This window comes from Bombina bombina, chromosome 6 (assembly GCF_027579735.1).
Source record: "Bombina bombina isolate aBomBom1 chromosome 6, aBomBom1.pri, whole genome shotgun sequence".
In the NCBI taxonomy this organism is placed as follows: Eukaryota; Metazoa; Chordata; class Amphibia; order Anura; family Bombinatoridae; genus Bombina; species Bombina bombina.
The window spans coordinates 862,087,611-862,100,195 of record NC_069504.1 but is presented as its reverse complement, the minus strand read 5'-3'; the positions used below and the strand labels follow the sequence as shown (position 1 = coordinate 862,100,195).

Sequence of the window (12,585 nt, the reverse complement as noted above, 5' to 3'; positions counted from 1 at the left end):
AATATCAGATGAACAATGTCCTGCATAGGGAATCAGCAATTCACAACCCAGCCAGTTTTCAGGTTTAAAACAGAATGACATTTATTAAAAGGCTATGCCTAGTATTTATGCAGGTCTGACCCCCCCCCCCCCCCAGATGGGGGTTGAAAGGCTGTTGTACATTACATGGAGGGAACAAGCCCTTTGACATGATACAATAGCATTATATTACTTAAACACTTCAACCACACTTAGGCGTTTTCTCTCTGGAGGTGATCAAACAATAGAATGCTTAGCACTAATTAGATTATAGCTGGAGCCAGCAACTCTGTCTTTAGAAATTAGTTTCTTAGCTAAACACAATTAACTCCTTCAGTCCTGACAGAAGGGTCTGTCACATATCTCCCCCCTTGTGGAACACTCCGGCAGACCCGGCTTGACCCTTTGGCGGGTCAACCTGGGGATGACCGGACTAGGAGGTGGTAGGCATGTCAGTTTGCCAGGACAATCCATCTGTATTCCCGTTATGAGAGAGAATTCCTGTCCATACAAAGAAGGGTTCAACTTCCTCAGTGCCCAGACTAGGGCTAAACAGTCCTTCAAAATCCCATCAGCTTCTTTACGAGTTTTCTGTACCTGCTCTTTATAGGTATCCACAATCCCTTCATACTGACATACGGTGCCCTTGAGTTGCTGCACCTCACTATGAGCCAGCGTCAGCTTCTCCTCAAGTGTCGCTAAGTTTGTCTTTAATGTTTCATGTCCCACTCTCAAGCTGGTGTTTTCTGCAGTCTGTCGGTGCAGCTTGTCTAGCAGAGATTCACGTTCTAAACGTGCTTTTTCCTCTGCGCTCCTCTTCTCCTTCATCAGCGCATTGTAACGGGACTTCCACGTATCAATAGCGGATAGAGATTTACTGAGCTCAGCGTCCTGGGGCTTAGCAGCAGGGGGGTCAGTCTCTGCTGCACGGATCTGAGCACGGGTAGTCACAGGGTTAACATCAGCGGGACCCATGGGAGCATAGGCAGAAACAAGGGGAGCCAAGTCATTTCCAAGAAGAACATCAGCAGGTAAGTCCTTCTTGACCCCCACATTCACAGGTCTAGCGCCCACTCCCCAATCCAAATGTACCCTGGCAACAGGTAGGCTGAACACATCGCCCCCTGCTACCCTCACAGCCACAGTGTCTCCAGTGTACTGTTTCTCAGACACCAAGTTCTTTTGAAGCAAGGTCATGGTAGCACCAGTATCCCGTAGACCACTGACCTTCTTCCCATTCACTTTAACCAGTTGCCGGTTATTCCGGTGGGCAGCTTGCACAAGGTCTGCCTCATGTAGGATGCTCCAGCATTCTTGCGCCTCTACGTAGCGGGCCGCAGGCTGAGAGTTACGTGGGATTCCGCCGGCGGGTCTTCTCCAGGACTGTGCTTGGTTCGCTGCATTTAGGGGACACTCTGGTCTTTTGTGCCCTAGTTGCTTACATACAAAGCACCAAATAGGCTGTGAGTAGCCCCGTGAATTGAACCGGGCTCTCTGAGGGTAGTTCGTGGCCGGAGGCCGTGTGGTATAGCGGTGCGCCGGGGGTTGGTAACTGGCAGCTGCTGGGGTGACTGGGGGTCTGTACTCCACTCTAGCAGGGGGCTTAGTGGTAGCAGTGTCCAGTTTGCGGGCATCCGTATACTCATCTGCCAGGCGAGCAGCTTCATGCAGGGTGGAGGGTTTACAGTCCCGAACCCACTCTCTAACTCCTGCTGATAACTTGTCAAAGCAATGTTCCAACAGGAATAGCTGCAGCACCTCTTCCCCAGATACGGCTTGGCACCCCGCTATCCAGTGAGCTGCTGTGCGGTGCACCTTACATGCCCACTCAACGTAGGAATCACCAGCTAATTTAACAGTGTCTCTGAACCGCCTCCGGTATGCCTCCGGTGTAACCGCATACCTGGAGAGTAGAGCCTCTTTCACAGTATTATAATCCCCAACCTCCTCATCTGGAATGGCCCGAAAAGCCTCACTGGCCCGGCCGGATAATTTTCCGGATAATATCGTGACCCAGTCCTCTGCGGGTACCTTGTGTAGTGCACATTGCCTCTCAAAATCCGCAAGGAACCCATCAATCTCTCCTTCTGTTTCCAGGAAGTTTTTAAAAGCTGCAAAATTTACTTTTCTCTTTTCCACTTGGGCTGCTGCAGCGCTGCTTTGGCGAAGTAGGTTGGCCTCCACAGCTGCTATGACCCGGTCGATAATTTCCGCAGATGGGTTGGGGCCATAATATGCCAGTCTTATTTTAACCGCCTGATCAAAGCTTGCTTCTTCAGGGGTTCTGTCTGATATGCTGGGCCCATTGGTTCCTTCTGTCCCTGGTACTCTTTCCATCTTAGTCAGTATTGTAATAATCCCCCTCTTCCTGAGGTTACTGGCTTGTGTAGTTGCTCTTCTGGGCGATAAGGTTCATTCCATCGCTTGCCACCAATTGTTACGGTACCAACAGTGTACCAAGGTTAATATCAGATGAACAATGTCCTGCATAGGGAATCAGCAATTCACAACCCAGCCAGTTTTCAGGTTTAAAACAGAATGACATTTATTAAAAGGATATGCCTAGTATTTATGCAGGTCTGACCCCCCCCCCCCAGATGGGGGTTGAAAGGCTGTTGTACATTACATGGAGGGAACAAGCCCTTTGACATGATACAATAGAATTATATTACTTAAACACTTCAACCACAAGGCACTCTTGGCCCTTCTTATCACTTAGGCGTTTTCTCTCTGGAGGTGATCAAACAATAGAATGCTTAGCACTAATTAGATTATAGCTGGAGCCAGCAACTCTGTCTTTAGAAATTAGTTTCTTAGCTAAACACAATTAACTCCTTCAGTCCTGACAGAAGGGTCTGTCACACTAGATAATTGCTGCCAAACTGCAAGCGAAGCCCACTCTCACGCACCGCAGCCTCAGTCAAAGCAGCACCTCCTTCCACCCGGTCACCCTTAGTGCACCAAGTTCAACTTGCTCAGATTCAGTACTGACACTCACACACACTTCCTGATTGCCAGCAGTGCCTGCTGCCTCTAGATCCAATGATAAACAGAACTGTTCATGACCACCAGGACCCTGGGTTATTTGTGAGCCGCCGGTCAGAGCACCATGACTGGCGCTGCCTGAGCTTCCTCCCTCTGAGTCCCTGCTTGCTGCTTTCCCTTACATAACATAAACAAGACATCACCCAGTCGTCGCAGCCTTTTTCATGGATGGCTGCTGGCGGACGCCACCCCCCTCCCCCTTACACTAGATCAGCTTCAGATCACATAGTGTCTTACTGACTTACTCAGACTTCACTGAGAGATGAAGCAAGGATTCCATTTCCTCCCGCGTCCTCACTCACACTCTGTCAGACACTGACTGACTTGCAATAAATCCTCACTGAGATGGGCTGAGTTGTTCAGAGTCGCACTGACACACCCAGGGCTAGAGACCAAACTGGCACCACTTTACACGTACAGTGAAGCGCAGCGCAGAATACTTGCGTCTGAAGCGAGCCACATGACGCAGACTGTCTGACTCACTCATTACTTGCACTACATTATTTTTTTTTATATCATTGCCGCTCTCTAACTTTGCCCCCCCTACTGGTGCGCTGTAAGGCGGCTGCCCTGAATGCCTTATGCAAGCACCGGGTCTGTACCTTCTCATTTTCACATCCGTGAGTTTTGAGACTTCTTCATCATAATCAATGGAAACACACCTGTCTCATTACCGTTTACTACTCAGGCTAAATTAATTTTGAACATGATTTCACCTTTACAAGGTCCCTCTGCACCCTGTTGCGCATCTATTAATCTATCCCAATGTTACCCGAATATTGAAGCACTGGAGAGTGAAGCAGCATAACTGTAAAAAGCTGACTAGAAAATATCACCTGAACATTTATATGTCATTAACTATAAAAAACTTCATGGTATGTGCAGTTACAGTCACTTTATTTAATGCTAATGTGTTTGATGTTGGGCTTGAATAATTAATTATTTGATTTTAATATGTGAAAATAAAGAAGTTATTTTTTTTTTTTTATACGGTCACATTTTTTGTTGGCAACGTATATAGGTTTGTTATGGAATAGTCACTTTATTTCCCTCAGTTTGAGGAAATTTACTATAAAAAAAACCTCTCAAAATCATGGGGAAATCTCACAAGATCACAGTAAAGGAAAGTGTGAACTCGGCACTGATATTGTTTTTCCCCCAATATGCATATGACAGCAGGTGAACAATTAATGTTCACAAAACATTTACTATGGTGAGCTAAAGGAATTTTGAGGTAAACTATCTTCCATTTTTTATAGAGATGTTCAAGTGATATTTTCTAGTCATTTGTTTACAGATACGTTGCATCACAGTCAAGCAATTTATCATACATGTAAAATGTCCCTTTAAAGGGACAGTATACACCTTAGTCATCTTAAAGTCTTACCTTAGATTAAGCTGCAAATATTCTCCTGCTCCTCTTTCTATATCATGCAGCAGTAACAGTAAAAAAGGTATTTTAAAATGACTATTGTTTCTGGTCACTTTGAATTGACTGCAAAGCTCTACCCATTGATGACATCACAATCTGGGCTGCATTAAAGGCTTCACTAGTTACAAAAGATTCACAAATTGAATTTAACAGACTGTCAATTACATTCAGCAGTGTGCAAAGATACGGCACAGATTGTGATGTCATCAGTGAGCAAAGCTTGGCAGTCATTTCAAAGTGTCCAGAAACAATATTAAAGAGATAGTCAACACCAAAATTGTTACTGTTTAAAAAGATAGATAATGCCTTTACTACCCATTCCCCAGCTTTCCACAACCAACATTGTTATATTGATATACTTAAAACATTTGAACCTCTAAATTTTTGCCTGTTTCTACTATAGACAGCCTCTTATCACATGCTTTTTTATTAGCTTTTCACAACAGTAGACTGCTAGTTAATGTGGTCCATATAGATAACATTGTGCTCAGGCCCATGAAATTGTGCACAGCACTAAAATGCAAGTCAATAGATAATAAATAAATAGTCATGTGATCAGGGCGCTGTCTGCAGAGACTTAGATACAAGGTAATCACAGAGGTTAAAAGTATATTAATATAACCATGTTGGCTGTGCAAAACTGGGCAATTGATAATAAAGGGATTATCTATCTTTTTAAACAATATATTTTTTTTGAGTTGACTGTCCCTTTAATTTTAAAATAACTTTTTCTTCCATAAGGCATGGAGAGTCCACGACTTCATTCCTTATTGTTGGGAAATACAACACCTGGCCACCAGGAGGAGGCAAAGACACCCCAGCCAAAGGCTTAAATATCCCTCCCACTTCCCCTATCTTCCAGTCATTCTTTGCCTTTTGTCACTATAGGAGGTGGCAGAGAAGTGTCAGAAGATTTTGGATAGTCCTGTAATGGGTATGTTCCCTTCAAGAAAGGACTGGAGTTTTAAGTAATCATGTCAACCTCTCAATGAGACTATTGATGAAAGTTAGAGTCTGGAGATGCAGGGAAAGTTTTTCTGCGAACCCATTCAGATTGTCACCTAACAGCTTCTGAGAAATCAGTGTTGATGAGTTTCACTGCTTGCTGTTACACACTCAAGTCCATGTCAGGGCTTCGCTGAAAGACTGTCACACTTGAGAGGCTGTGCCTGTTCCACAGCATGAATCCTGGAGGGTAAGACCGTTTTATATATATATATACACTTTTGCTATACAGGGTCACAGTGTGGCTCTTTTATGCCTTGATAGGATAACCCTGAAGGGTTAATATCTCCTTTAGGGAGATTATTTGAACAGCTAGGGGTTATTTATAACTGCTTTAATATGAGAGTTTTTGGGCTCATAGACTGTGAGCTTTTGGCTTGGAACAAACAGGTTTCACTTTCGTTTTTTGAGTCTGCCTGCTCAATTTTGTTCCATTTGCCTAAGCACGGTTCTAAAGTCTAAGATGGGATACAAGCCTGCTAATACTCATAGGGCTATTAACCCTTCTGAGCCATCTACCTCTCAGGAATCTATGTCCCGAGAGATTACTACCCTTTCTACTCTACCCACTCCACATGCAGTTCCCCGTGGCTCAACTAATCCTCCATCTGGAGGGGGCTTTTTTCCTGTGGACTTCACCGCACAGTTACCATCGGCGGTGTCTGCGGCCCTGAGTGCCTTACTTCCCTCTAGCAAATGTAACAAAGAAGCCAGCCGAGAACAAAACGGCATGAAGGGGCGGCCCCCGATCCGGGATTGGATCGAGTAGGGGGCAGACTGTCTCTTTTTACAAAAGCTTGGGTCTAGGATGTACAGGATCCTTGGGTCCTGGAGGTTGTATCTCAGGGATACCGGATAGGGTTCAAAACTTATCTGCCCAGGGGCAGATTCCTACTCTCCAGACTGTCTACAAGACCAGAAAAGAGGACTGCCTTTCTAGGTTGCGTACGGGATCTCTCCTCTCTAGGAGTAATTGTCCCTGTACCTACAGCAGAAAGAGGTTTGGGGTTTTATTCAAACCTTTTCGTGGTTCCAAAAAAGGAGGGAACTTTTCGTCCAATTCTGGACTAAAGTGCCTAAACAAGTTTCTGAGTGTTCCCTCTCTCAAGATGGAGACAATATGGTCAATCCTTCCTCTGGTTCAGGAAGGACAGTTTATGACCACCATAGACCTGAAGGATGCATACCTTCATGTTCCGATACACAGGGAGCATTTTCACTTCCTGAGGTTTGCCTTTCTGGACCAGCACTTCCTTTTTGTAGCTCTTCCATTTGGCCTAGCTACTGCTCGAAGGATATAATTACGATGGTTCTGGGAGCTCTTTTAGCAGTTGCCAGAACACGAGGTATTGCAGTAGCGCCTTACCTGGACGATATCTTGGTACAGGCACCATCTTTTTGTCTAGCAGAAGAACACTCAGTGTCCCTTCTCAGTCTTCTTCGATCACATGGATGGATGATATACTTCGAAAAGAGTTCTCTTACTCCAAGTACCAGGGTTTATTTCCTGGGGACAATAATGGATTCCATATCCATGAGAATATTTCTCACAGATGAGAGACGTTGCAAGCTAACTACTGCATGTCTTGCCCTCCAGTCCTCCTTGAGACCCTCAGTAGCCCAGTGTATGGAGGTGATTGGACTCATAGTGTTCTGTATGGACATCATTCCCTTTGCCAGATTTCATCTCAGACCCTTACAACTATGCATGCTGAGACAATGGAACAGCGACCATTCAGATCTGTCTTGGTGGCTCTGTCCAGATAATCTGTCCCAAGGTACGTGCTTCTTAAGACCGTCCTGGGAGATTGTGACTACGGACGCTAGCCTTTCTGGCTGGGGAGCCGTTTGGGGTGCCAAGAAAGCACAAGGGCTGTGGACTCAGTAGGAGTCCTCCCATCCGATTAATATATTGGAACTCCAGGCAATCTTTAATGCCTTGAAGGCTTGGCCCCTTCTGGGTTCGTCCCAGTCTATCAGATTCCAATCAGACAATATAACCTTGGTTGCTTACATCAATCATCAGGGGGGAATGAGAAGTCCCTTGGCGATGAGAGAAGTATCTCAGATACTAGAGTGGGCGGAGACTCACAGATGTACGCTTTCAGCGATCCACATTCCGGGTGTGGACAACTGGGAAGCTGACTTCCTCAGCAGGCAATCCTTTCACCCAGGGGAATGGTCTCTCCACCAAGAGGTGTTTGCAGAGATATGCAGCGAGTAGGGGACGCCGGAGATAGAGCTCATGGCATCCCGCCTCAATACCAAGCTACCCAGGTATGGGTCAAGGTCAAGGGAACATCAGGCAGAACTGATAGATGCCATATCGGTACCATGGAGGTTCAGACTCATACATCTTTTTCCTCCATTACCGCTTCTCCCTCGTGTGGTGGCTCGCATCAAGCAGGAGCAAGCATCCGTGATTCTGATTGCTCCATTGTGACAACGAAGAACGTGGTGTGCGGATCTGGTGGGGATGTACTCATCTCCTCAGTGGAGGTTACAATGTCACAGAGATCTGCTGGTACAGGCCCCTTCCCTTTGTACATCAAAGCTGACTGCATGGAGATTGAACGCTTAGTCTTAGCCAAGAGAGGGTTTTCTGAGAGTGTTATTGACACTCTGATTCAAGCTCATAAGCCAGTTACTCGTCCTATCTACCATAAAGTGTGGAGGACTTACTGGTACAGGTGTTAAGAGCGTGGCTTTTCCAGGCATAAGGTTAAGGTTGCCAGAATTTTATCTTTTCTCCAGGATCGACTGGAGAAGGGTCTATCTGCTAGTTCCCTGAAGGGACAGATATCATCCCTGTTGGTGTTACTACTCAAGAGATTGGCTGAGCTTCCGGATGTGCAGTCCTTTGTTAAGGCTCTGACTAGGATCAGACCTGTGCTTGGATCTGGGGCTCTGTCTTGGAGCCTCAATCTTGTTCTTCGTGTTTTGCAGCAGGCTCCGTTTGAGCCTATGCATACTGTTGACATTAAATTGTTATCTTGGAAGGTTCTTTTTTTCTTGGCTATTGAGATTTCTGCTTTTCACAATGTATATGTGGCTCGTGCTTTGAAGTTCTATCTTTAGGCTACTAAGGAATTCAGACAATCTTCTTCTTTGTTTGTCATCTATACGTGGAAGCGTAAGGAGCAGAAGGCTACTACGACTTCCCTATGTTTCTGGTTGAGGAGTGTCTTCCACTTAGCTTATGAGACAGTGGGACAACAGCCTCCTGAGAGAATAACGTCTCATTCCACTAGAGCAGCGGTCGCCAACCAGTGGTCCATGGACCACTGGTGGTCTGCAAGAAGATGTTGGTGGTCCGTGACACCATCAAGCAGGAATTAATCTCCTCTGATGGTGTCACCCCCATCACGCCGTAACTCCCTACAGTGCCTGGCTGGACATCAGTGAAAACCGACGGAGGAGGAGTTGTATTACAATCTCCCTATGCACTTTGCGTAGTACTGTGCAATTTGCGTAGCTAGATTGTATTTTTAACTCCTCCCGCCTTGCGCGCTGCTCAGAGGAAGATGCTTCCATTCTAAAGCCAGCAGAGATGGTATAGTCTTGGCTTGAAATAGTGGAATTAAAGTATAAAAAAAAAAGTAAATCTTAAAAAAAAAATCTCATATTTCATTTACCTGTCTCTTTGTAGTAGTTTTCCTAATTCCTTCAGATGGACTTACATCACTGTTTGTCTTCCTCCCCTCCATCTTCTTTTTTTTAAATATTAAATATTAACTATTTTTCATTCTAATAATTTTCCTGCGCACAAAGCCTGAATTCCAGTAATTGCCATCCAGCAGATCAGCCATATCCCACCAGTATTATATTATTTTCCAGTAACATCAGTCGTGGTTAGCTCACATCCATATTGAGAGCTTTCTAACTTAATTTATGACTCCAATGTCTGTCCATGATCATAAGTAGTTTTGAATATTTCCTAATTGGGAAGGTAACTTGGAAGTCTTGTGGTCCCTTTAAAAATCATTCCTTTTTTCCACTTTCTGCCTCTGTTTCCACCTAAAAAGTTGGCACTCACCCTTCATCTGTCATTTGGAAGTATTCTCTCAGTTCTGTCATTCAGTTAGTTAATTCCAAAAAATAATTCTTAAAAATGTGTAAATATATACATAATGTAAACTTAGCTATGGTTATACTAGTTATGTTCAATATCTGTGTGTGTCTATCTATCTATCTATATATATATATATATATACATTATAGAGGTTTGTACCTTTTTTTAAAAAAATTCATGTTAGTGGTCCACGGGATTCAAAATTGTGAGTTTAGTGGTCCCTGAGGTCTGAAAGGTTGGCAACCCCTGCACTAGAGCAGTGGCTTCCTCCTGGACTTTTAGGAACGAAGCCTCTATGGATCCGATTTGTAAGGCGGCTACCTGGTCCTCACTTACTTTTTATGAATTTTACAAGTTTGATGTTTTTGCTTCAGCTGAAGCAGCTTTTAGGAGAAACGTTTTGCAGGTTGTGGTGGCCTTAGAATAGGGTCCGCCTCTTTTTTGTTCCCTCCCGTTATTCCTTCAGTGTCCTCTGGAGCTTGTGTATAGTTTTCCCAACAGTAAGGAATGGAGTCATGGAGGCCCATTTATCAAGCACCGTATGGAGCTTGAAGGCCCGTGTTTCTGGTGAGTCTTCAGACTCGCCAGAAACAGCAGTTATGATGCAGTGGTCTAAAGACTGCTGCTTCATAACCCTGTCCACCTGCTCTGAACAGGCGGACAGGAATTGCCACAATTCAACCCGATCAAGTACGATCAGGTCGATTGACACCTCCCTGCTGGCGGCCGATTGGCTGCGAGTCTGCAGTGGGCGGCGTTGCACCAGCAGCTCTTGTGAGCTGCGGGTGCAATGCTGAATACGGAGAGTGTATTGCTCTCCGCATTCAGCGAGGTCTTGCGGACCTGATCCGCACTGTCGGATCAGCTCCGCAAGACCTTTGATAAATAGGCCTCATGGACTCTCCCTGCCTTATGGATGTTTACCTGATAAACTCCTTTCCTTCTTGGCAGGGAGAGTCCACGACCCCGCCTGTAATTTATTTTTGTTGGGCGGCTCCCTTTTTATATTATTTCTTCAGGCACCTTTATACCCCAATGTTTCTCCTACTTGTCCTTGTTCCCTCGGCAATATGACTGGGGGTTAGGGGAAGTGGGTGGGACATTTAAGCTTTTGGCTGGGGTGTTTTTGTCTCCTCCTGGTGGCCAGGTGTTGTATATCCCAACAGTAAGGAATGAAGTTGTGGACTCTCATTGCCAGGAAGGAAAGGAATTTATCTGGTAAGCATAAATGATGTTTTTTAATATTACTGCTGGATATAGAAAAGGGTGCAGGAGGCTATTTGCAGCTTAATCTAAAGTAAGACTTTACGATGACTAAGGTGTAGACTGTCCCTTTAAGATTTCTGTATCATTTGCACGTAAGTATGCATTTCAGTACGTTTAATTAATCTTTTTTCATGAACAAAGTGTTCACTTATCTAAATGTTACTCTTTCTTGAGCATGACACTAACTGTAAACAAATACCAAGGCACTGACATCCTGCTAGCATTATATCGTTTGTGATAGTTTATATGTGACATTTTGATTGGTGACATAGCAATACAATGCTATATAGATACCATGAATTGCTGCTCTTTCAAATGTATTGTAGAAATAATTACTTCCCTCATCCTTTAAAGGGACAGTCTAGTCAAAATTAAACTTTCATTAATTAACTTTCATTAATCAGATAGGGCAAGCTATTTTAAACAATATTCCAATTTACTTTTATCATCAAATTTGCTTTGTTCTCTTGTTATTCTTTGTTGAAAGTTAAACCTAGGTAGGTTTATATGCTAATTTCTAAGCCCTTGAAGGCCACCTCTTATCTAAATGTATTTGACAGTTTTTCACAGCTAGAGGGCTTTAGTTTATGTGTGCCATATAGATAACATTGTGCTTGCTCCGTGGAGTTATTTATGAGTCAAAACTGATTGGCTAAAATGCAAGTCTGTCAAAAGAACTGAAATAAAGGGTAAAAATTATATTAATATTACCGTGTTGGTTATGCAAAACTGGGGAATGGGTAATAAAGGGATTATCTATCTTTTTAAACAATAACAATTCTGGAGTAGACTGTCCCTTTAATTTACAAACAGTTTTGCTTCTAATTACTTCTTCTTGTGAGCATTGAAACTTTTTTTTTTTTTATAAAGTATTTTCAATCAATACAGATGGAAAAAAAGACTTCTTGCAGATCTCACTGTTTTTTTGAAAGCTTGATAAATTTGGCTAAAATGGAAGGTCCAGTAAATATAACTGTAGCAGCAGGCCGCATATGAATACTTAATGAACCTTATCATAATGCTGGATGTGCTGTATTGAATATGAACAGTGCCATCCTGTTTACAACTCACTATGGGGTCTCCCTAATTCTTGTATTTTAGATGACAGCTGTTTTCTGTTGCAGTCTGACATCTACTGGTTATAAAAGACAATACAGTTATCTAAATTCCCCCTTCTTAATATAGCAGATTGTTTAAAAAAGTTAATAGGAATTGAACGTAATACAAGCACACATTTCCAAATCCGGCATTCCGAAATCCAAACTTATTCTAAAAAATCCAAACATTTTAAATAATATTTATTTAAAAATAAAATTATCAAAAAAAAATTTTTTTGACCTGCCTGTAAGTCACAATCTTTTCTGACTGTGTCTTTGGTTTGTTTTTGCAAACAATATTTACTTATTTAAAACAACATATATCACCTTTCTGGTTACAGTACTGTACTATCTTTCTGGGGCTACTATGTATACAAATGTATTAAAATTGATATAAAACTACCTTTATGTTGCATGAAAAGGTGTATTATGACAACTAAATATTGTCTGAATGACATAAGGGTTTCTCAAGTCCAATCTTCAGGTCACACTAACAGGTCAGATTCTCAGGATTGCCTTGGGTAAGTGCAAGTTAATATCCATGGATACTGATCAACTGATTATTTTGCATGTGCTCTAGTTCAGATATCCTGAAAATCTGTCCAGTTACAGTTCTCTAAGGGCTGGAATACAGTATATTTATACCCCCG

The 12,585-nt window shown here is 43.3% G+C and overlaps 1 protein-coding gene across 1 annotated transcript in view; it reads left to right on the top strand.

The window, feature by feature from the left end:
- The window catches only part of DNAH2 (dynein axonemal heavy chain 2), a 456,831-nt gene that overhangs the window by 229,270 nt on the left and 214,976 nt on the right, over positions 1–12,585 (top strand). The window lies entirely within an intron of this gene.